Genomic DNA, 23,149 nt, shown 5'->3' on the forward strand with positions numbered 1-23,149 from the left:
AGAGGATGGTGCTGAACTATTCATGAGCAATCTGTCGCCATGATTGAGTCACCTCCCACCAGGCCCCACCTCCAATGTTGGCGATGACAGTTTGACATGAGATTTGACTGGGGACACTGATCCAAACCATATCAGGGCCTTTAGGAGGTGATTAGGTAATTAAGATAGAGCCTCTGTGATGGGATTATCCCTTAGAAAAGGAAGCAACATGAGATCCCCCTTTCTCTCTCTCCACTAGAACACATCAAGCAAGGAAAGGCTATGTGAACACACATCGAGGAGTTGGGGCTGTCTGCAAGCCAGGAAAAGAGCCCTCACCAGATACAGAGTCTGTTGGTACCTTGATCTTGGACTTCCCAGCCTTCAGAATTGTGAGAAATAGATGTCTATTTTTTATTTTTTTTTGAGACAGAGTTTCACTCTGTTGCCCATGTTGGAGTGCAGTAGTGTGATCTGGGCTCACTGCAGCCTCTGCCTCCTGGGTTCAAGTGATTCTCCTGCCTCAGCCTCCTGAGTAGCTGGGATTATAGGTACCTGCCACATGCCTGGTTAATTTTTTGTATTTTTAGTAGCAACAAGGTTTCACCATGTTGGCCAGGTTGGTCTTGAACTCCTGACCTCAAGTAATCTGCCAGCCTTGGCCTTCCAAAGTGCTGGGATTACAGGTGTGAGCTACTGCACCTGGCCACATGTCTATTGTTTAAGCCACCCAATCTATGGTATTTTGTCATAGCAGTCTGAGCTAAGACAGGTTATAAGCATAATTTAGTACAAACGTGACTTCAAGGTATTTGCCTACACACAGTGAAAGACACATGTGAGGATTCCGGGGTGCATTGTGCTCCCCCATCACTCTTGTATAATATTTTAGAATGATAATGGGAAAGACAGTTTTCTGGAAACCAGGAAGCCCTTCCCCTAAAGTCAGATTCTGAATTTCCAGCTGAGAAATCCTGGGTAGGTAACAAAAGGAATCTCTGTGTACTCACATGTAAAACGACATGCTCATCATGATGTAAGAATAAAAAGGAAAGGTTGTTTGAAAATTATAAAACGTTGTGCAAATGTAGTCCAGGTGGTACTTTTGTTATTGTTGTTGGTTGTTTATATTTCATCATAACCCTCAGAAACTGAAAGCAGGGGATAGTTTTTTTTTTAGAGATAGGATCTTATTCTGTTGCCCAGCCTAAATGCAGTGGCACAATCATAGCCCACTACATCCTTAAACTCCTGGGCTCAGGCAATCCTCCCACCTCAGCCTCCTGAGTAGCTGGGACTGCAGGCACACACCATCACACCTCACTAATTTTTTAAAAATTAAAAAAAAATTTTGTAGAGATTAGGGTCTCTTTATATTGCTCAGGCTGGTCTGGAACTCCTAGGCTCAAGTGATCCTCTCATCGTGGCCTCCTAAAGTGCTGGGATTATAGGTGTAAGTCACTGTGCCAGCCTGGGAGGTAGTTTTAAATGCATAGGTCCAACACTTTGGAAGGCCAAGACAGGCAGATCAACTGAGGTCAGGAGTTCGAGACCAGCCTGGCCAACATGGTGAAACCCTGTCTCTACTAAAAATACAAAAAATTAGCCAGGTGTGGTGGTGGGCACCTGTAATCCCAGTTACTTGGGAAGCTGAGGCAGGAGAATCGCTTGAACCCAGGAGGTGGAAGTTGCAGTGAGCCGAGATTGCGCTACTGCACTCCAGCCTGGGCAACAGAGCAAGACTCTGTCTAAAAAAGAAAAGAAAATCATAGGTCCATGAACAAAGGAGATTTTCTAGATACTTGGAACTCATTTTACCTTCTTCTCCTGCTAGAAAAAGCCCTGTCTGTCATAAATATGTAAATCAGAACACTTCTAGTATTTGATTTTTCTCCTTAAACGCTCTTATTTTATTTTGGCCTTCTTTCTTCCCCACTGTCTCTCTCCCTATATGTCTCTCTCACGTCTTTCTCTTCTCCTCTCTCTTATTTCTATAACTACTCATATTATAGAATTATTGTGAGTTTTTCTCTTGTCTCAATATCACATTTTGTTGTTTTCTTACTAAAACTTCCCCTCCTTCTGAAATTAGGTGCACTTTTCTATCACGGGACCCTTGCTGATTTTTCCGACTCAGTGGTCCTAATGTTCCTTGCTCCGAAGGTGAGATGTGGAAATTGCTACAGGAGCTCTCCTAGGGCAAGGCAAGTTGATGCTTGCAAAAGTGGCATAGTGGAGGCTTAGAATCCTAGCTTTCCTTGAAAGAAGGACAGCAATTAACCTTGGCAGTGGAGCAGAACTCACCTGAATTCGTACTTGTAAATCTGCACCTCTCCTTAAGCAAACATGATAGGACGAACCCAGGTTTTCATAAAAAAGAAATTAAAAATGGAGTCTTCACCTTATGAAAGACTCCTCGAGGAGATTTCTTTAGCGAGCAACTCTTCCTTAATATACTTAAACCATGTTTTGATTCTCATAAATTCATTACTGGTAGGCTTTTTCTAGTAGCACGCCGACTGAAAACACGAGGCACACAGGGATGAGCTATGGGGAAAGCTCACATTTTCAGTACGTTTATTAACCAGTAGTACTCTGTATGTCACATGGCATTTTCCTGCTTTGTAAGTTTCTTTTTTTCAAAGGGGGATGTCAAGCCCAGGTGGGCCTGTTGTTTTGCTTCTGCCCATTTGGGTTTAAAACACAACCTGTTTATTTGGGCCCTTGTCTCTCTTCGGTTTTCACTTTAAGCAGGGATTTTCATTTCTGTGATGTGTGGAGGGAGAAAGTAGGTCACTAATGAAACGCTTCATGCCATGAATAAATGATCCACCATCCTAACAGCACACAAAGGATGTTTACCAAGGGGACCATCCAGATCTAGAGAACGAGTGGTGAAGCCAACTGGGGAGGCTTCCCAGGAATCAACCAGGATGTCATTCTGAGTACCAGCACCGGCCCAGGCGGGATCTCTGAACTGCAGGAACTCTGGTCTGGTGGCAAATTCAAACTTTATGTCCCAGAGGCACCACGTTCTCTGGGGCAGACTTTGCCAGAGGTTACTAGGGGCACGGGAGCTGTCAGAGCTGTTTTTCCAGCTTTGTGTTCGCAATGCTTCATCTCTAGCATTTCCTGCTCGATTCTGGAAAGTTGGACTCCAAGGAGAAGAGGCAGATTGAAGTGAGCCATGGGATGGCAGAAAGTCCTTTCTCTGGAGACCGTAATCCCCCTTAAAGAAGATGTTCTCCATTTATTGTGGTACTACCTGTGTTCGTCTCCTGTAACCACCTGTCAGAAACTGGGCAGCTTAAAGTAACAGAAATGCATTTCATACCATCCTGGAGGGCAGAGTTTGAAATCAGTTTCACTGGTTTGACACCAAGGTCTTGGCAGAGCCGTGCCTCTCTGGAGGTGCCGGGGAGAATCTGTTCCTTGCCCCTTCTAGCTCCCGATGTGTGCCCAAAGCAGCCACATTGCCTCTTCTTGTGTCTGTGTCAAATCTCCCTTTGTCTCTTTCTTATAAGGATACGTGTGATTGCATTTAGGGCCCACAGAGATAATCCAGGATAATCTCCCCATTTTAAGATCCTTAACTTAATCATATCTGTAAAGTTTTTGCCAAATAACCTAACATTTGCTAGTTCCAGGAATGAGGATTTGATATCTTTGCGGCCGTTCTTTAGCCTACTACATTCCCTCTCGTAATTTTTTCAGCAATACTGTGTTTCAGTGTTCGTGTAGCTCTAATTGTTTGTAATTATTGAGTGGCATTAGAAAGCTCTTCCATGGACTTCCTGCCAACTAAGGGCTCCCTGGCGTTGCATCTTCCTTAGAGGGTGGGGGAATAAGATACAACATCCTGGTAGGGAAGAGTATTTTAGCTCAGACATTGCTTTCCATTGCCTGGGCATGATGATAATAAAAAGCAGAACTGCTGAGTCTGTTTCATTATTGTTGAAAAATTTTCTGATGACAATGTGCTCCTCATTTCCTGCAGCCAGGGCTGGCCACTCTCCCACTGCCCACCTTGGTACTCCACTGCTCTGGCCAGCATCCTGGTAAAGAAGCTGACTCCTGATTTACTCATGATGGTAGACCCGGAGAGGTGAGAAGGCTTGCTCTCGGTTACAGAGGCAGACACAGAGTTGAGGCCAGCGCTCGTGACTTCTCACAGCCCAGGGCTGTGTTCTCACCATTTGTGTCCCTCCTCATATCCTTGACTGGCTCCCTTCTCACCAAGCTGTGAAGGTTCCAGAGGTTCAGCCCAACCCTCAGGCTCTTCTGAGCTGTTGTCTTCTGCTTTTTTCCGGGGTCTTTTTCTCCTTCCCAATCTAAGCCTGGTTGGTGGGTTTTATTTTATTTTTCTGGCTTTCCCATTTCCTGCAGCACACGAAACATCAAGTTTAAGAGCTCCAGTGCTGCTCACCAGGGGGAAACAGAACGAGGAAAAGAAACAGCCAGAGGGCTGAAGCAAGTATTCCAGACACCACACAACATTCTTACGGCAGCGAGCCATGATCCATAGTCTCGTCTTCCCTCTCCTGTGTGTGGGAAATCCCTCGACACGTTCCTGGATTCCTCCTTGTTTTCTCTGGCCAGTCTCGCTCTCCAGGTCTGATCAGGCTGGATGCTAGCCTGACCTGTGTGGAGTGATGGGGCTTATTGATCCTTCTCGCCTTCCTCTCTCATCTTTCTGGATATGGGGTGCCTATGGTTGGTCCTCAGATTCCCTGAGACTCCTCTTGGGAACTACTCTGCACAATTGCTTGTGCAGGCTGTGTGTTCCTCTCTCTTCACATCGGTTCCACGTGAAGTCCCTGAAAATGTATGCATAGAGCGCAGAGCCAGGCAGAGGCTATTTGCACCATACCCTGAACCCCAATCTAGTTGCGGGCCAGCTCAAGTAGAATACTTAATCACTCACTTTCCCAAGGCTGGAGACAACCCTCAGTGACCTTCAACACTAAAAGAAGGCCAAGTGACCTTCATCACCTTTCTGCCCTTCATTCTGTGTATTCTCCTGTCCCCTTCCCCTTCCAGACCATTCCTTCTTTTTTCTTTTTTTATTTTCTGAGATGAAGTTTCACTCTTGTTGCCCAGGCTGAAGTGTAGCGATGTGATCTCTGCTCACTGCAACCTCCTGGCTTCAGGCGATTCTCCTGTCTCAGCCTCTGGAGTAGCTGGGATTACAGGCATGCACTACCATGCCCAGCTAATTTTTGTATTTTTAGTGGAGACAGAGTTTTGCCATGTTGGCCAGGCTGGTCTCAAACTCCTGACCTCAGGTAATCCACCCGCCTAGGCCTCCCAAAGTGCTGGGATTACAGGCGTGAGCCACCGCACCTCACCCCCAGACCATCCTTAGGGCAGGAGCAGCTCCCAGGAGGAGACACCCCCAGCTTGTCTTTCTTCTAAATTGTGAGTGAATCAAAAAATAAACTAGATATATTTATTGCCCAACTGAAAGTTCCATGCTGTAGCCCCCAGGGACCACTTGGATTCATCCTCCTGAAAACAGTGGAGAGGAGCCCCACCCCACCCTCGCGGGCCATTTTCCGGTACTGTTTTCCCAAGTATCTTCCCCTCCTGTGGTGATCTGGGCTCAGTCCAGACAATGATCATTTTTCTTTCTACTCTGGAGAAGTTTGACATTTTCTACATTGGCACCCACAGCTCTTTTAAGATCTCCTCTTTTAGTCTGCCAGGAAGACTGTCGGCCCGGAAGTCCTGCTCTCTGGAACTTGGTTGGTCTGCTCTATTTTGATCACCAGGGCGTCCTCACTGGCTGGTCCTAATGGTTAATGCTACATTAGTTAAATGTCAGTGTCTTTTCCTAGCACCTTATGCCATTGGGCCCACCCTCTCTAGGCAGCCTGGTCCACTGGGAGAAGCCATCTTTTTAATGGGATCTCAGCTCTTTTATGTCTTCTCCCTCGTAGAGTGCCCAGGAATCTCTCCTCACTCCAAGCTCCTGTTCTGTCCGACGTGGTTCTCTATCCCAGCTCCTCATGGAGCAGCGGTGGAAGGATTGAGCTCCACCTGGTTCAGGTTATCGCAGGTGGGATTCCCCATTTCTGTTACTTTCCCCCTGTGTTTTTTTCTCCGTCCTTCTCCCTCCTCCATGCCCTCAATGGAGCAGTCTTTTAAAACCTCATCTTTAAAAAAGAAAATACTTCAAAATACAAAGACAATAAAAGACATAATACCCACTGAGGGACCAGGAGGCTAATTTCCTCACATGCATTTTCTGACAGTTTTGGCAAAGCTGCTTCCCAAACATCTGCATTAAATATTCCCCACCACAGGTGTGCGCTTAATGTGCTCTTCGGGTAAATAACACTCAGAATTGTAATCACAAGGCAGTCTGGGGCCAGCCAGGTCATCTATCTGGATTTCCACCTTGGGAATCTGAGGAGAAGGAGGCCTGAGATGGGGGCTGCACGGGAATAGATTTGCTTCTGCTCAGCAGCATGGAGAAGGCAGCCGGGTGCAGGGCCTTCCAAAGAGGCGCACCTGCTCTGGAACAGCACAGTCCCTGAATACCAACCTGTTGTTAATTCAGTCACCGTGCCGTCATCCTTGTGCTTCACAGACGAGAAAAGTGAGGCTCTCTGAGTAGTCAAAGATTAGATCCTAAGTACCTCAGTCCCCTCATCTTGCAGATGAAGAGGATGAACTAATGTTTCTCCTCATTCTAAAATGGTCTGATTTTATAAAATCACTCCTTCCAAATTTATACACTATTGCTGATGAGTGCGGCTGCCTCTCTAATTTCTGTGGGATGTGAAGGGTTTTCTAGCAATCTGCAGCCTGAGCTGAATGCCTCTTTGTGCTTTCCATTGCAGTCTAAAATAAAATCTTTGGAATAGTAGGAGGGAAAAAAAAAACCCTTCTGAAAAAGTCTCAGTAGAAGAAAAGTGCCTTTACTGTAGCCTCTGTTCCACAAAAGGAAAAAGATCTTGACATTTTCCCAGGAGTGAATGAGCAGGTGCAGCAATTGTAAGAGTTAATGGCAAGGTTTCCCAAGAGCTCTGGGATAAGGACAGGATCATGACCAAACTTCTCAATGAGCTTTTTAAGGGATGATGTACAAGCTGGAATCTAGGATCCCATTACGTTTCTCAGGTGAGGAACAAAAGGTTGATTTAGTGTGTTCCTTGCTCTCCCCTTCTCCTCTGTAGCCTGCACATTTTTCGATGTATGTGAGTATGTCTGCATCTATGTATGCACCATTTTCTGTGTATCTATTTGTATGTATTAGGCATGTATCTCTGTGGGCATGATGACCTATATGTCTAACTATCCATATATCCATGTATGTATCTCTGTCAATTACCTGTCTACTTACCTACCTCTGTTTCTGTCCTCTGTGTATCTATCTATTGTCTATCTATCCATTCATCTGCTTTTCTGTCTCCATATCTCACTTGCCTACTCTCTCTGCCTCTTCTCATTTTTATTTTGTCAGGCTGAAATTACTTGTCTTTCCAGTAAGGATGAATAATAGAGCAGTTTTTTCCTACCCATGGTATGTCAATCTTTCTCCTGACTGGACTGTTCAGATAGTTTCATGGAATTAAAATTCCAAGTCTGCCCCAAAAGTTGAAGCATACATCTATAATGCTTCCTAAGGGTTTTCAGAGATTTCAAGACAGGTGATCACAGCTGCCGAGAGTGAGGGCCTCTTTGAAGGGTCCCGGAGGCCTTTTAGTGTGATCATCAAGGAGATATCCCCAGGCGCCTGTTGGCAGTAACAGAGTCCACATCTTCCCATTCAAATTCTCTGTGTCTCCTGAGTTGTGCATAGAATTTGGTGGCTGTAGAGTCCCATGGAGGATCTCTTAATGCCACCTCCTCCTTAAGGAGTTATGGGTCTTGGAAAGGAGACCTGCATTTCTTGAAAGCAAACATAGTTATGCAACCTGTAAAAAGAATTTTTGAAGAGCAAATAAGCTATTTTAGTTTCTGTCTCTGCTCATTTGACTTGCTAGAATTATTTTAGTACCTATAGCTGACATTTATTGAGTGAGCGCTTAGGCACTGTTATACGTGTTTTACATGTATTAACACATTTAATTCTCATAGTAACCCAATGGGGTAGATACTATTAATAGCCCAATTTTACAGGAAGGGGGTTAATGAGGAAACATATCTTTTTGAGGGTAAGGCATACATTCTGCTTGGGGATTAAATAGACAAGGGAATCAAAAAAGTGAATTTCTGTCCTACCCACATTTTACTTTTAAATTCCCTACTGATATGTAAAAATAATTTAAAAATAATTTTTAAAATAGGGCAATACGAATAAATAGGGCAGGGGAAAAGTAGAGCAATGACTAGATTTGTGATCCGCTAGGCTTGAAGCGAGTCAAGGAGTTCTCCACATGTCAACTTGGGACCCTCTTGGCCACTGGTCTGCTCTTGAGAGCATCTTAAGGCAGATGTTCACGGCCATTGTCATAGTGTTGCTGAAGCCGGACCTCCAGTACTTCTCCCTCCATGAAGACGGAACTGCGGGGTCAAACGGAATCTGCATTTCCTGTCTATGCCTAATTTCTGCTGACCTTTACTCTTAACAGAACAAAAAAAGGGAACTTTAAGGCTCAGATCCCCCCTGCCTCTGATCACTTTGCTTCTGTGCCTGTTGGCGGATGTAAGGTAGAAGAGGGAGAGGGGACTGACCCTGAGCCGCTGCTTCCGTGTGGCTGTGGGATCTGGATCTTATGCTGTCAGTAGCCTAAGCTGCTGTTTGACTTCCCTCCGGACAGCACCATTAACCGCCTGCGCTTTCAGACGGGCTAAACTTGGCTTCCGTTTTTAAGCCTTTAAACCAGAGCACGGAGAAAGAAGGCCCCTCTAGTGCAGGATATTGACAGCTTATCTAAATTTAGAGGCCATGTGGAACGTGAATTTGCATATGTCCCTTCCTGATGCCAGTTGGCACTGCAGAGCTCACACAAACCCTGCACATTTTCATACAACGCCCTCCACACACACGCACACCTACACGCGCATGCACACACATGTGCCTGCATGTGCACACACACACACACACGCACACGCACTTTGTGCATTTCAGAGTATGCTTCAAGCCATTGACTAAGGAGAGACAGCTTAGCACTTTGCAGATTTGTTAGAGAATGGCTCCTTTTTAAATGCCACAAGATCCGATTGCAGATCTCTCGCTCTAATCTATGAAGAAATATCCTGTGCCCAGCACAGGTCTGAGGCATAACAGTTCTGTTGGCCAACGCTAGTCTTCTACTAAGCCTGTTTAGAGCATGAACTCTTCAGCTTTCACCGGCAGAGCCTCTCATCTCATTCTCTTCAAATTCCAAGAGGAAAACGTTGGGCGATATGACGGCATATGGCCACTAGATGGGGCCAAAGGTCCGTGAAACATTTTTGTGGGCGCTGAAATCTGTAATTCCGCCCTTAGCTGAAGAATCCTTGCGGAAGAGAGAGACCTTGATCATAAATCCCACACGCAATAACAGGTTCATAATGCATCCTAGTGACTACATGTTGTAATTTTTTCTCCCTGAGAAATAAAATTTCTCTTTCAATGGAGAAGGATGTTCCTTTACATTGAACATGTGCTAATGTTAAATCTCTTTCCTAAGAAGCCAGCAAACTAAGTCTGTAATGTGCACTGACCAAGACATCTGGGCAATGTCTGCAGTGAAATGCGGATTGATAGTTTGAGGGCCTAAGAACACATAAGCCACAGTCTTGGCAGTCTGGATAGAGAGGGCTATTTTTCCCCTAAAAAAATGAACATTTGACTTGTCAAAATGTTTTCTCATTGATCCACTGAAACAGAATCTGCAGATTAGAGAGACAAGTTTACGAAAAATCTCATTCGTTTTTGAAGAAAAGTTAAGGGGAAAACGGAGACTAATTTCTTTCATTTAAAATGTATCTCCCTTTTAAAAATGGAGCAAAATGTTGAGTAAATAAAATGTCCGTGGGACAGAAATCCATTTCTTTTTTCTTTCCTTTTCTTTTTTTTGAGTCCAGTGGAGCCATCTCAGCTCACTGCAACCTCTGCCTCCTGAGCTCAAGCAATTCTCCTGCCTCAGGCCCGCAAGTAGCTGGGATTACAGACACTCACCACCATGCTTGGCTAATTTTTGTATTTTTAGTAGAGACAGATTTCACTATATTGATCAGGCTGGTCTTGAACTCCTAAACTTGTGATCCACTCAGCTTTGCCTCCCAAAGTGCTAGGATTATAGACATAAGCCATTGTGCCTGGCCAGAAATCCATTTCTTTGTTGCCCCTGACTCTTCCCTTCCTGTAGCCTTCCATGTTACCTGGGAAGTGAAAACCAAAGGACATAAAATGAATTGCTAAATGATAGAATTAACAGCAGAATCTATAGATGAAAACATTTAGCACCAACCCTACATCTACATATCCATTTGTTCTTCAAAGTCAGGGTCTGTCACCTACACTGGAGTGCAGTGGTGCAATCTCTGTTCACTGCAACCTCCGCCTCCCAGATTCCAGCGATTCTCCTGTCTTAGCTTCCCAAGTAGCTGGGATTACAGATGTGCACCACCATGCCCAGCTATTTTTTGTATTTTTAGTAGAGACGGAGTTTTGGCATGTTGGCTATGGCTGGTCTCTAATTCCTGGCCTCATGTGATCTGCCTGCCTCAGCCTCCCAAAGTGCTGGGATTGCAGGCATGAGCCACCATGCCTGGTCAATTTATTATTATTATTTGAGATGAAGCCTCACTCTGTTGCTCAGGCTGGAGTGCAATGGTGAGATCTCAGCTTACTGCAACCTCCGACTCCTGAGTTCAAATGATTCTCCTGCCTCAGCCTCCTGAGTAGCTGGGATTACAGGCATGTGCCATCATGCCCGGCTAATTTTTGTATTTTTAGTAGAGATGGGGTTTCACCATGTTGGCCAGGCTGGTCTTGAACTACTGACCTCAGGTGATCCTCCCACCTCGGCTTCCTAAAGTGCTGGGGTTACAGGTGTGAGCCACTGCACCCAGCCCAATTTATTCTTAATAGTAATCTTTTGATTTTTTGTTTTTTTAGCAGTGCCACGTAGCAAAAAGGCCTGGCATTTCTTGACTGTGATACACCTTTTGGTGCCTTATTGGTGAGCTCTTTACATGATGATTGTTTATCATGTGCAAAATGTGAGATTATCGGAAAAAAAACCAAACCAAAAACAAAAGCAAAACACCTAACACTGAATTTGATGCTGAGTTACAATTCCTTTGAAATTTCAACTGTTAGGGGTTCACAGCTATTTCTCCAAACTGATTTCTTGGAACTGCACTAGGAGAGCAGGTGGCTTGTGTGTCTTTTTCACTCTTGTCTGCCCAGCACTTGGCATGGTGTCTGGTACATAATGGGTTCTCCAAGTACTCGCAGGATGAGTGAGCGGCATGCAGGTCTGGCTGGGGGCCTGGCGTGGAGGGGACATGTTCATTTCTATATTTTGTAGGTGTCACAATCTGAAATCTGGTTATTTCAGATTGACCCTTCCAGAGGCAGAGATTTACTTAGTGTCCTTGAAAGCTTACAATTTGAGAGAAAAAAGAAAAAACAAAAAAGAATAAAAATGACCACATCCTCATTCCCCAAATGGGGATACATTCTGCTGCCTTTCAAAGAAATCAAACCAAGATTCTCAAAGTAGGATGTGGTGCAATAATTTTTTATAGCTTTGTTATTACTGTGTTTATCACAAGTAGGAGGCATTTACTTTATCAATATTCTCCTTTTCCAGAGTTTGGTGGTGTTTTTCTAGCTTCCATAATGTTAAATAGCCATCCCATATTTAGTCCAGGCGCATGTGGCCATTTGCAAAAGGGATGACAGTGTACGATGAGGCACATATTCATATTTAGACTCTAAGATAAACAGAGCAGTGACTCTTCGTGAGGTGAGAGAAGCGTTTCTTCTTCATTCTCAGAAATAGCATAATACAGGAAGCAGATGGATTATTCTAGGTTATCAGTTTCTTTTTGATACTTCAAATAACTTCTCACCTGCAATGCCTCCCCCTCCGCTCCCCTCTTACTCCTCCTTTCTCCTACCCCTCCTCTCTCCCTTCCCCTCCCCCTCATCCCCTCCACTCTTCCCTCCTCTCTCCTCTTCCCTCCTCTCTCCTCTTCCCTCCTCTCTCCTCCCCTCTCCTCCTATTCCTTCCTCTTCCCTCCTCTCCCTTTTCCACTAGGCAAGGAGATAGAGGTCATTTTCTTTCCATCAGGATGAGATAAATCATGGTCTCTGGTCCTCACACAGGGATGGTTCTGTCTTCTTGGGCTGCATCCTCATTTAGTGATGTGAAAACCACATGTCGAGGCTGAGAGATGTACCATTTGCCTCTCAACAACTGGGAGGCAGTTGAACCTCCACCTTCTCAGCAGCTGCTGAGGCCACAGACCCAGTGAGCAGGGATCCAGAACTGGCCTCTGGCTCCTTTCCCAGCCAGACTCTTCGCGTCAGAACCCCTGCTGGCTGTCAGACTCAGGTAGCAAATGGAACACAGTGTGGATCTTCTGGGTTTCTACATTTCGGCCACTCTTTCTCATGAGTGATTTGCGCTGGTCAGCAGGTACATATGCAGCTACAGGAAACACTTTTCAGTGTGGTCCCCTCAAGTCCCCTTACTGGTCTGGGGTCCCCACCTCTCTATACCCCAAGGGGGTTTTCTGGGTACTCACAAGACTCAGGCAGCATAGCTCTCTCCAATGATGAGTCTCACCAAAACTCCTCACCGAAATTCTCTCTTCTCTCGGCTGTCTTTTCCTATCCTTATCTGGATGCAGATACCAGGAGTTGTGGAGGGGACTGGGGGCTGATCTCTGTACATCTGTATAAGGGAGATCTGTCCCAGTTGCTTTTCTATCATTAATTCTTTTGGGCTCATCAGCAGAAATGGAGGTGAGAGAGTCTCATTCTAACGTGCCCTTTTTTGAGGACCAAATGACATTCTATGAGTGAATACCAAATGGAACAGGCTCTCTGTCAACTATCATATTTTGTGCAGCGTCACTTCTTAGCATTGTCATTATCTGCTAATCTGATAATGGAGTCTTATTACAATGACTGTCAAGAAGAATGAAAAAACCCTTTCCAGCTTGAAAATGTACTTTCTGGAAACAATACTGCAGATCCTGGGAGGATTAGTGAGGGGTCATCTTTCATAGGAGAGCAGTAGATTTTGGATGCTGTGTCAGAGACCAGGGACAGTGGCAAATGGTATGCCGTGATTGTGCAGTGGAACTGACCATGCTGAGGAGACGGTCCCAATGCAAGCTGTGTGAGGGCAGATAATGACAGACCCAACTGCAAACAGAGGTGACTGTCCCCAAGGCCAATGGGAAATTCAGTCAGCATTCCCAGAATAGCTAAGGAATGAGAGGGCAGAGGGAGGTATTCCAGGCAGAGACCTTGGGAGTGCAAATGGAAAGGCGAAGGGATTACATGAAGCGCACGTGTGTGTGTGTGTGTGTGTGTGTGTGTGTGTGTGTGTGTGATGTGTGGTGTGTGTACAATGTGTGGGGTATATAGTGTGATGTGCGGTGTAGAGTGGTTTGTGTGTGGTGTGTAGTGTGTAGTGTGGTTTGTGTGTGGTGTGCGTGTGCATGGTGTATGGAGTATAGCATGGTGTGTGTGTGTGTGTGTGTGTGTGTGTGGTATGTGTGGCATATGTGTACTGTGTGTGTGGTGTGTAGTGTATAGTGCGGTATGTGCGTGGTATATGTGTGTATGTGTGTGTGGCATGTGAGATATAGTGTGGTATATGTGTGGTGTGTGTGTGTGGGGTGTGTGTGCACTGTGTGGGAGTATAGTGTGGTGTGTGTGTTGTGTGGGTAGAGTGTGTGTGGTGTGTGTGTGTGTTGTGTGTGCACTGTGTGGGAATATAGTGTGTTGTGTGGGTGGACTGTGTGTGGTGTGTGTGTGGGGTTGTGTGCACTGTGCGGGAATATAGTGTGGTCTGTGGGTAGAGTGTGTGTGGTGTGTGTGTGCACTGTGTGGGAATATAGTGTGTTGTGTATGTTGTGTGGGTAGAGTGTGTGTGGTGTGCGTGTGGGGTGTGTGTGCACCGAGTGGGAATATAGTGTGTTGTGTGGGTAGAGTGTGTTTGTGTGTGGTATGTGTGCACTGTGTGGGAATACAGTGTGTTGTGTATGTTGTGTGGGTAGAGTGTGTGTGTGGTGTGTGTGTGGGATGTGTGTGCACTGTGTGGGAATATAGTGCGTTGTGTGGGTGGACTGTGTGTGGTGGTATGTGGGGTGTGTGTGCACTGTGTGGGAATATAGTGTGTTGTGTGCGTGGACTGTGTGTGGTGTGTGTGTGGGGTGTGTGTGCACTGTGTGGGAATACAGTGCATTGTGTGGGTGGACTGTGTGTGGTGGTATGTGGGGTGTGTGTGCACTGTGTGGGAATATAGTGTGTTGTGTGGGTAGAGTGTGTGTGGTGTGTGTGTGCCTATAGAAGATGGAAAGGTGTCCTTGGAGATTAATTAGACACTGACTTGGTCTGAGAAAAAGTTGAGGGAGGGAAGGTCTTAAGAGTCAATGTGGAGGTTGTACTTGATAAATAGTGAATGTTGAGTCAAATTGGGTTCCCTCAAATCAGGCTTTTCCTCACAGAGCAGCACATGCATGCAGCAACACATGACGCATTCTAAAATGTGCATACACCAAAGGCAGCGTGTCCACCGCCATCCTGGCCCAGTGCAAGGCTCGATTTCACCCCGAAGTCTAGTGCTCGTGTCTCACCTGATTTGGGGCAAGATGGCAGCTCATGGGTGTCTGGTGTTGCTGGACTGGAGCCTGGGAGTTTCCACTGGAGGGGGTTTGGGAGGCAGGCACAAGGCCGTGCTGGGTAGACTCGGGGAAGCAGATCAGTGCCACCGCATGGGGGACACCACCAGGTGACAACAGCCCTTGGTGATGGATGGTCCTCACCCTGGGACAAAGCAGCAACGCCTCAGCCCCTCTCAGCTTGCTGCAGCTCCCTGGAGTCTGCGGACTTTCTCTTCTGTGGGGGATCATAGCTACTCTTGTCATCCCCTCTTGCCCCTGTAATATATCTCCTCCGTTTCTTCTCTCTAGACATGGGGGCTCTGCCTAAACCTTTTCTCTGTCAGTGTGTGGTAGAATCTTCCTGCTCTAGATTTAGGGCAGAAAATAAAAGTCTTTTCTTTTCTTTCTTTTTTTTTTGAGGTGGAGTTTCATTCTTATTGCCCAGGCTGGAGTGTAGTGGCACAATCTCGGCTCACCGCAACCTCCGCCTCCCGTGTTCAAGCAAGTCTCCTGCCTCAGCCTCTCGACTGGCTGGGATTACAGGCATATACCACCACGCCTGGTTAATTTTTGTATTTTTAGTAGAGACAGGCTTTCTTCGTGTTGGTCATGCTGGCCTCGAACTCCTGACCTCAGGTGATCCACCTGCCTTGGCTTCCCAAAGTGCTGGGATTACAGGTGTGAGTCCTATGATTTTTTTCTTAAAAATTAAGTATTTGCAACATTTTTCTTGTTCTGTGGTCTGTGGTTCATGCCAGGGTAACTATAAAGGGGTCTGGTGAGACTAGATGGGGGAGAAACATAAAAATTAACAATGTGAAATAGTCCAATATGTTAATTTAAGAGTGAAAGCCCATCGTAATGCCATCTCTTAGGAGAAAACCACTGCTTACATCTGCTGTGTATTCTTTCATATTATTCTGGGAATATAATGACGTGTGCAAATAAGACATGTAATTATGACTGTATTAACAGAAACGGGATCTTTCTGAAAGCACTCTTCTGCATCTTGCATTTTTCACTCAACACACTCGGACATCCTTCCACACTGTGAGCTGTAAATCAACCTCGGAATCTTAGTGGGGAGGAGGAGGAGGATGGAATTTTGGGGAAGTTGCTCAGGCAATTCTGATAGCGAATCCTCCCTCACTCCCCAGGTGCTGTGGTGTGACCCCTCTGTGATTATGACCCCTGCTCGCACTGCTCCATGCCCACAGGTGCTGTGCCTCAGTACCACATCAGCACACTCTTGCTCACTGTCTTGACTTTAAAAGCATCCTCTAGCTGGCCTGCATTTCTCCCTCTTCCTTTCCTTTCCCTTTCTTCCCCCCTCCTCCCTCTTTCACTCCTTCCCTCCCTCCCTCTCTCCCTCCTTCCTTCCTTCGTTCCTTCCTTCCTTCTTTCCCCATTTAAAAAAACCACTGAGTATAAAGGATACCATTAATGTGGAAAAAAAGAAACCACAGAAAGGCTTTTCTCTACCTTTTCTTTCCTGTAGATAGAACGGTAACTGAACTTTGAGCGCCCTGGGGAAGGAGACACACTCAGAATGCCCACCGAGTAACCCAAGGTCACGCAGTCTATAGAATGTGGCTTTTTGCCCCTTGGGAAAAAGCCCAGGAGGAGAGGGCTGTCCGGATGCAGGCTCTGCGTGGAGCCTCATGGCTGAAAGGAGTCCTTTAAAAATAACAATCCTCTCTGTCGCTGATATTAGGTTTTCTTACAAGATGTATTTGTGCTTCTGCCTAAGAGCATAGAAGGCAAAGAGAGCCAGAGCAGCCACTGAACTCCTGTGACGGCGTCACTAATCCGGTTGGTGTGGAGAGGAGCCCAGCTGCCACGTGCCCCCCGCTCCCACATTCCCCTCGCTGAGTGCTTGGGTTCCTGCCTCTAATCAATCACAAGGCTTACATTCCGAGGCTGGAGGTGGTGCCTCTATCAGCACTACCTCTGTTTTCACACAACCTCTATTCTAATCTTCATGGTCAGGGTCAACAACAGAATTTTGGCTTTTCCCCAAGACAAGGGAGATATTTCAGCAAATCTCTCTCTAACTTCAATATTCGGTCTCTGTCAGATCAATAAGGAACATTTTTTGACAAGTCTGATGTTCGGTGTTTAGGAGAAAAATAACCTTCCTGAGCGGAGAGAGGAAAGATTTCTGTGCCATGACATGAAGACTGTTGACTTTCATCCTGAGCTTTGTGGAAAGTGGTGTTTGAGGGTTAATAGGTGGTTGGCTGATTCCTTTTGCCTCTGTGACAGCTTTTTTTCTACGAGGACTTTTTCCTTAAGCTCAAATACCAAGGCTAGTAAGAAACATTGCAAACCACGGTGCCAGCAATCACCAAGAAGAATAAGGAAAAACGAACTGAAAAAAAGATAGCGAGTAAACTCCGTTCTTTGATTTTCTTAGGAATAAGGGACACCATTCTATTACAGCTCTCAGGAGGAGCTACTCTGGGTGAGGAGTAGCTCAGGAGGAGACACAATGGGTGAGATTTCCATTCAGTGGAAAGTTAATCTCACTGCTTTACAATCCCTTCTCTAGCATTTTATTTTGGTGACTCTCCTTTTCCATTTTACCAATGAGAAATTTGAGGTATTGATAGGGTTGGTAAATATCACGGAACAAGTAGAATTTGACACCTTGGTTCTTCGGTGATTAAGAGAGGGTCTTTTTTGGGGGGGATTGGAGTCAGGGTCTCACTCTGTCATCTAGGCTGGAGTGCAGTGGTGCAATCTTGGCTCACCATAGCCTCTGCCTCCTGTATTTGAGCAATTCTCTTGCCTCGGCCTCCTGAGTAGCTGGGATTACAGCGTGCGCCATCACACTCAGAAAATTTTTGCATGTTTTAGTGGAGGTGGGGGTTTCACTGCATTGCCCAGGCTGGTCTTGAACTTCTGAGCTCAAGCAATCTGCCTGCCTTGGCCTCCCAAAGTGTGGGGTAACAGGTGTGAACCACTGCGCCTAGCCAGGATCTCCTCAATTTTCATATTCCTCCTGTGTTTGAGACCAGATGATATTGTAGATGCACATGAGAATTTCAGTACAGAGACGGGAAATCCACAGTGGTCTGTGAGTGCCACCTCACACTCGGTTTGGTCTGGTCCTACCTCCACCCAGGAGCTCCCTGTGCAGAGGATGCTGGTTTGCCGCCACCCTAGGCGAACCATTCTGCTTCCTGCTGTCAAGGTGCTTGGGGTGTGAGACAACAAACCACTGGTCAGATAGAATCTTAACTGTGCACTTCCAGTGAAGTGGGATGTATCCAAGGTGCTTTTTCATCCCCAGGAGAAAGAATAGTGAGTTTGATAGGGATCTCCTGCAGCAGCTTCTGAGCTGCTCAGAAGTCTCTACATTCAACCTGTTTGGAGGAAGAGCCTTCACTCTGGGGCAGACCAATTGCAGTTGAAGCAGATATATTAAAATAATGGACTGAGAGTGTAGATACTTATTTGAGGTCTGAAAAAGAAAGCTGTGGCTTAACAATTAAGAAACTAACTGAACCTTGTTAGAAATCAAGGCATCAAGTGTAATTAAGCTGGTAGATGAAGCCCCAGCCAGTTGGCGCCTGGGATTTGGGCACCTGGGTTTCTCAGCTCTAAGTCTAGTTTGGTTCACTGATAATCTGATAGCAGTTCTGTATGCTGATTGGCTGGGGGAGGTTCTATTTTCCTGCAATGAGAAGACAATCCATCACGTTACTGACTTTTGTCTTGGCGAAGGTATTTAGATTTCAGCCAGCTGGTTAGCTGCCTCAAGGCCACCTGCTTGACTGAAAAATAAAGAATCATTTCTTTCCCTTTGCAAGGAGAAGGGAGGAAGTATTGACTTGTGTGATAATTTTCCGGGGATGATTAAATTTGGCCTCTTAGGCTCTAGCTGAAAATTCAATTCAGATGACTGGTTTTTCTTTTCATACATCGTCTGGCAATGCTGTGTACTGCCGTGGCTAATGTTCCTGATGCTGATTGTCCCTTCACTTTAACAAAGCACAGAATCCCCAGCCCACTCTCCGTTTCCTGTGCCTCGCAGCTACGAGGACGTAATGAGGAAATGCAGTCTTTCTGCTTAAGAATACTACCAGTATGCAGGCATGCTTAGAGGCTTTCTCAAGTTACACACTTGCTCTGAAGGAAAGAATCAGAATAGCGATGATTTCTCTGGTGATAGTTTGTAGAATATACCAGTTTCCTCTTGTGAATTTCAAATTTATAGTGCAGTTCCTTGTGCCTTTGCTGCCATTTGGCTGAAACGTCACCATCTCAGATGTCAGAGTAGTGAACATGTCCAGTGTACTTCCAGCCAGCTAAAACCTGAGTCATTCTTGACGCTCTCACCCTCTGCATCAAATCCATCAGTGAATCCTGCCATCCGGTCTCCAAAACCTGTCCCTACACTTCCCATTTCTCCCCACCTTTGCCAAGTATCACCCCTGTAAATGCCTCACGGTCTCTCATCTGGACCACAGAAGTTGCCTCCAAAGTGATCTCTCTGTTTTTTTTTTTCTTCTTTCCTACAATCCATTCCCCTCATGGCAGCCAGGGTACTGTTTTAAAAATCCTATCAGATTGCAGAGGTCTCTTGATGAAAATGTTCTTATAGCTCCCACGATAATTAGACCAAAATGAAGCACTCTACTGAGTCTTCAGGACCTTATGAGAGCTGGCCTCTGCTTTTCTGACCTTATCTTATATCTCTTCCTCTCCTTCATCCTGTTCTACTGGTTTCCTGAGAACTTCAAGTTCCCTTTCATCTTAAGACCTTTGCACTAGATATTTCATATTCCTGAAATGTCCTTCCCCTACCCAAGATCTTCACAGGGTGCCGTATTTTTTATTCATGGTTCAACTTAAATGTCAACTCCTCAGAGAATCTTTCTTGACTACCCAAGCTAGTATAGTCCTTTTGTATGATATTATCCTGTTTTGTCTTCAAAATAGCACTAACTATTCTCATACATTTTTCATATTTGTCGATAGCCTGTCTCCTTTATTAGAATGTAAGCTCTGTTACTGTATGGACTTTGTCTTTTGTGTCCAGAAGATCCCCAGTGCCTAGAATAGTGTTTTGCAAATACCAAGTGCCCAATAAATGGTTATCCAGCGAATTGGTGGGCAAAGAGATTTTCCTGAATGATACAGGAAGAGGATGCTTTAGGTGTGACCCTATCAGGAGTTAGGGAAGGAAGCTGATTTGTTTTTGCAGGTTTAGTCTTGATTTATATTCTGAGCTTCTAAGTTGTCAGAGATTTTCGGAGGCCTAATGTCTCTGGTGCAGATAAATGCACTCAAACAGTGACAACCTCTTATCTCGGGGAAGTAAGAGACTGACCCCATTCTCAGCTGATCTGATCCACTGAAAAGCAAAATGTGCCATTAATTTTAGGATCCATTATATGTTACATTTTTGTCTTGCTAAAGGTTAGGGGGCAATAGGAGACTTGGACAAAGCTTGCTAACCAATGTATCTTTATTCACATTTAGAAATTAGTTGGCACTGGGGAGTCCGTGTATTCACCCTGATTTGAGATCTAGGTCTTATTTTTCCAGGAAGGGCTGGTATCTGCGTGGTGTCCTCAGTGTCTAGAATATCTTATTCATGCATAAACAAAGGGTAGGCGTGATTCAGACAGGATGAATCCCTGAACCTCACAGACAGGAGAAAAATGTAGAGTCGTGATACCTAAAACATTTCTCAGCCTTAGTTGTCAGCACTGGGACCCACTTCAGCACATTTCTGAAATGAACTCTGTTAAGGCTAGGTCAGCAACACCATAAAATTTTTTTTTGCAATTAAAAAAGCTTAAAGGGATCACTGGCAAGATGGCCTTTTTTTTTTTTTTTTTTTTTTTTTCTTTCTTTTTTTTTTTTTTAAACAAGTCACTAAAAGAAGAAAACTGAATCGATGTATTTTCTTACATCAGTTTTGTCCATCAGTTAAAGTGAAGGACCCAGGCTGAGAAGGGCCACCATTTCAGAGACTCTAAAGGCAGTTTGTAGAACTCAGTCTTTGCTCGAGAGGTGGTTTTTCACCTCCTGAAGGCATCTGTCAGGAGAATTCAATGGTCCTTAAAGTTTGATAATTTACAGAAAACGATAATAGGATTAGGAAATGAGATAGAGATAAAACAGCTCATCGGGAAAGCTCTATTTATTTATTTTTTTCCAATTAGACTTTACGTTCCGGGGTACATGTGTGGAACATGCAGGTTTGTTACTTAGGAATACGCATACCGTGGTGGTTTATTGCATCCATCAACCTGTCATCTACATTAGGCATTTTTTCTAATGCTATCCCTCCTCTTGCCCTTCCACCTCCTGACAGGCCCCGGTGTGTGATGTTCCCCTCCCTGTGTTCTCATTGTTCAGCTCCCACTTATGAGTGAGAACATGTGGAGTTTGGATTTCTGTTTCTCTGTTAGTTTGCTAAGAATGATAGTTTCCAGCTTCATCTGTGTCCCAGCAAAGGATATTAACTCATCCCTTTTTTATGGCTGCATAATATTCCACAGTATACATGTGCCATATTTTCTTTATCCAGTCTATCATTGATGGGCAAGCTCTATCTTTTAGGAACAGCAATAGGCCTTACTTTCTTAATTTACCAGATGGATGCTAGTGATTTAAAATTTCACAATAAAGAAAAACAATGGCATCCACCAAATCACATAATTTTAAATGTACATTTTACTGCATTTAACCCATATTGGCCTCAGGAAATTAGATCTTACTGGCTGGTTAATAGATTAACTGAAATACATCAAATCAGAGATAACAAAATTAATGAAGAAGCAGCAAGAGTTACCTGTTTGGAATCCTCTTAGTGTTCGAAGAGGGAGCAGCTATTTTCATGAGCCATCCTGTAATGATAAGGTACTATTGGAGGAGATTTTAGCCTCTCTCTTGAATGAAAGGCAATTAGGATCCATAATGAGAGATTATCTCAGATGAGGAGCTTTATTTTATTTATTTATTGCACATACACGAATGTTTAATCACAACATAGTTTCTAATAGTAGAAAATGTATACAACTTAAATATCTAAGAATACAGGAACACTTTAATAAGCTGTAGTATATAATTATTGTGGGACATCATGCAGCCACTCAAAGTGACGTGATAGAAGCTGGGTGTGGTGGTGTATGCTGGCAGTGCCAGCTACTCCAGAGGTTGAGAGGGGAGGATTGCTTGAGCCCAGGAGACCAGCCTGGGCAACATAGCCAGACCCTATCTCTTAAAAAATATGTAATAGAAATAAACTTACATAAATGGAGCTGGGTGTTGTGGCTCACGCCTATGTAATTCCAGCACTTTGAGAGTGAGGAGTTTTAAATAAAAAAACTTCCCTGGATCATTCAGATAGTTGTTTGTAATTACCAGAAACACACACACACACACACACACACACACACACACACACACACACACAGAGTGAGAGAGAGAGAGAGAGAGTGAGAAAGGGAGAGAAAGGGAGAGAAAAAAGGGAGAGAAAGCGAGAGAGAGTGTGAGAGCACAGAAGTGACGATGTAATTCTCAGAGGGCCAGCACTGAAGGTTTGGAGCGTATTGGAGGCTGGAAGATCTTACAGTAGCCAATCTGAACGACCTCCTTTGCCAACCAGGAAATTGACATCAGAAGGGGTTAAATGACCTTCCAGGAGCCACAAAGATCATTAATGATTATGTGAGGGCTAGAACCTGGGCGTGTTAACTTATAGTCTTTCTAGACAGAATGGGAGGTTAGGAAAAAAATGACAGTTTCTAATGTCTATTATGTTATTTCTGAAATACTATCTTTCTGCAGTGAGATGGCATATATAATAAAAGCACTGTGGAGTTCGAGTTTGAACACAGGATTTTCTACTGTCTGCCGTCTGATCTTGGGCAAATCACTTCACCAGTTTGGGTGCCTGCTGCCTGATCTTTTGGATATAGAAGCATAGGCAGTGGTAAGCTTTAGAGACAACATATGCAAAGGCTAGTGTCTAGTAAGCACTTGGTAAACGGCATCTACTGTTTACCAGCATTTGTATGTTTAATATGGAGGGCACTGGAGTCAGTCTGACAGGCTTTGAATTCTGCCTTTGCCACTTCTTAGTTCTGAGACCTTATTACTTCTGTAAGCCTTGGGTCCTTCACTTTTAAAATGAGGAAAAAAAAGTACCTACTTTCTAGAGCAGCTGTGGAGATCTAATAATGTAGTTCATGCATAATGTTTAATGACACATTGCACATTAGAAAAATTTGGTAAACATTGACTTTTATTATAATTATTTAAATTTTGCCATGGAGAATATAGGGCAAAATTAGTAGACTTTTTCTGCCAAGGGTCAAATAGTTAATATCTTAGACTTTACAGTCTGTAAGATCTCTGTTAT

Source organism: Saimiri boliviensis, chromosome 3 (genome assembly GCF_048565385.1).
Source record: "Saimiri boliviensis isolate mSaiBol1 chromosome 3, mSaiBol1.pri, whole genome shotgun sequence".
Lineage (NCBI taxonomy): Eukaryota > Metazoa > Chordata > Mammalia > Primates > Cebidae > Saimiri > Saimiri boliviensis.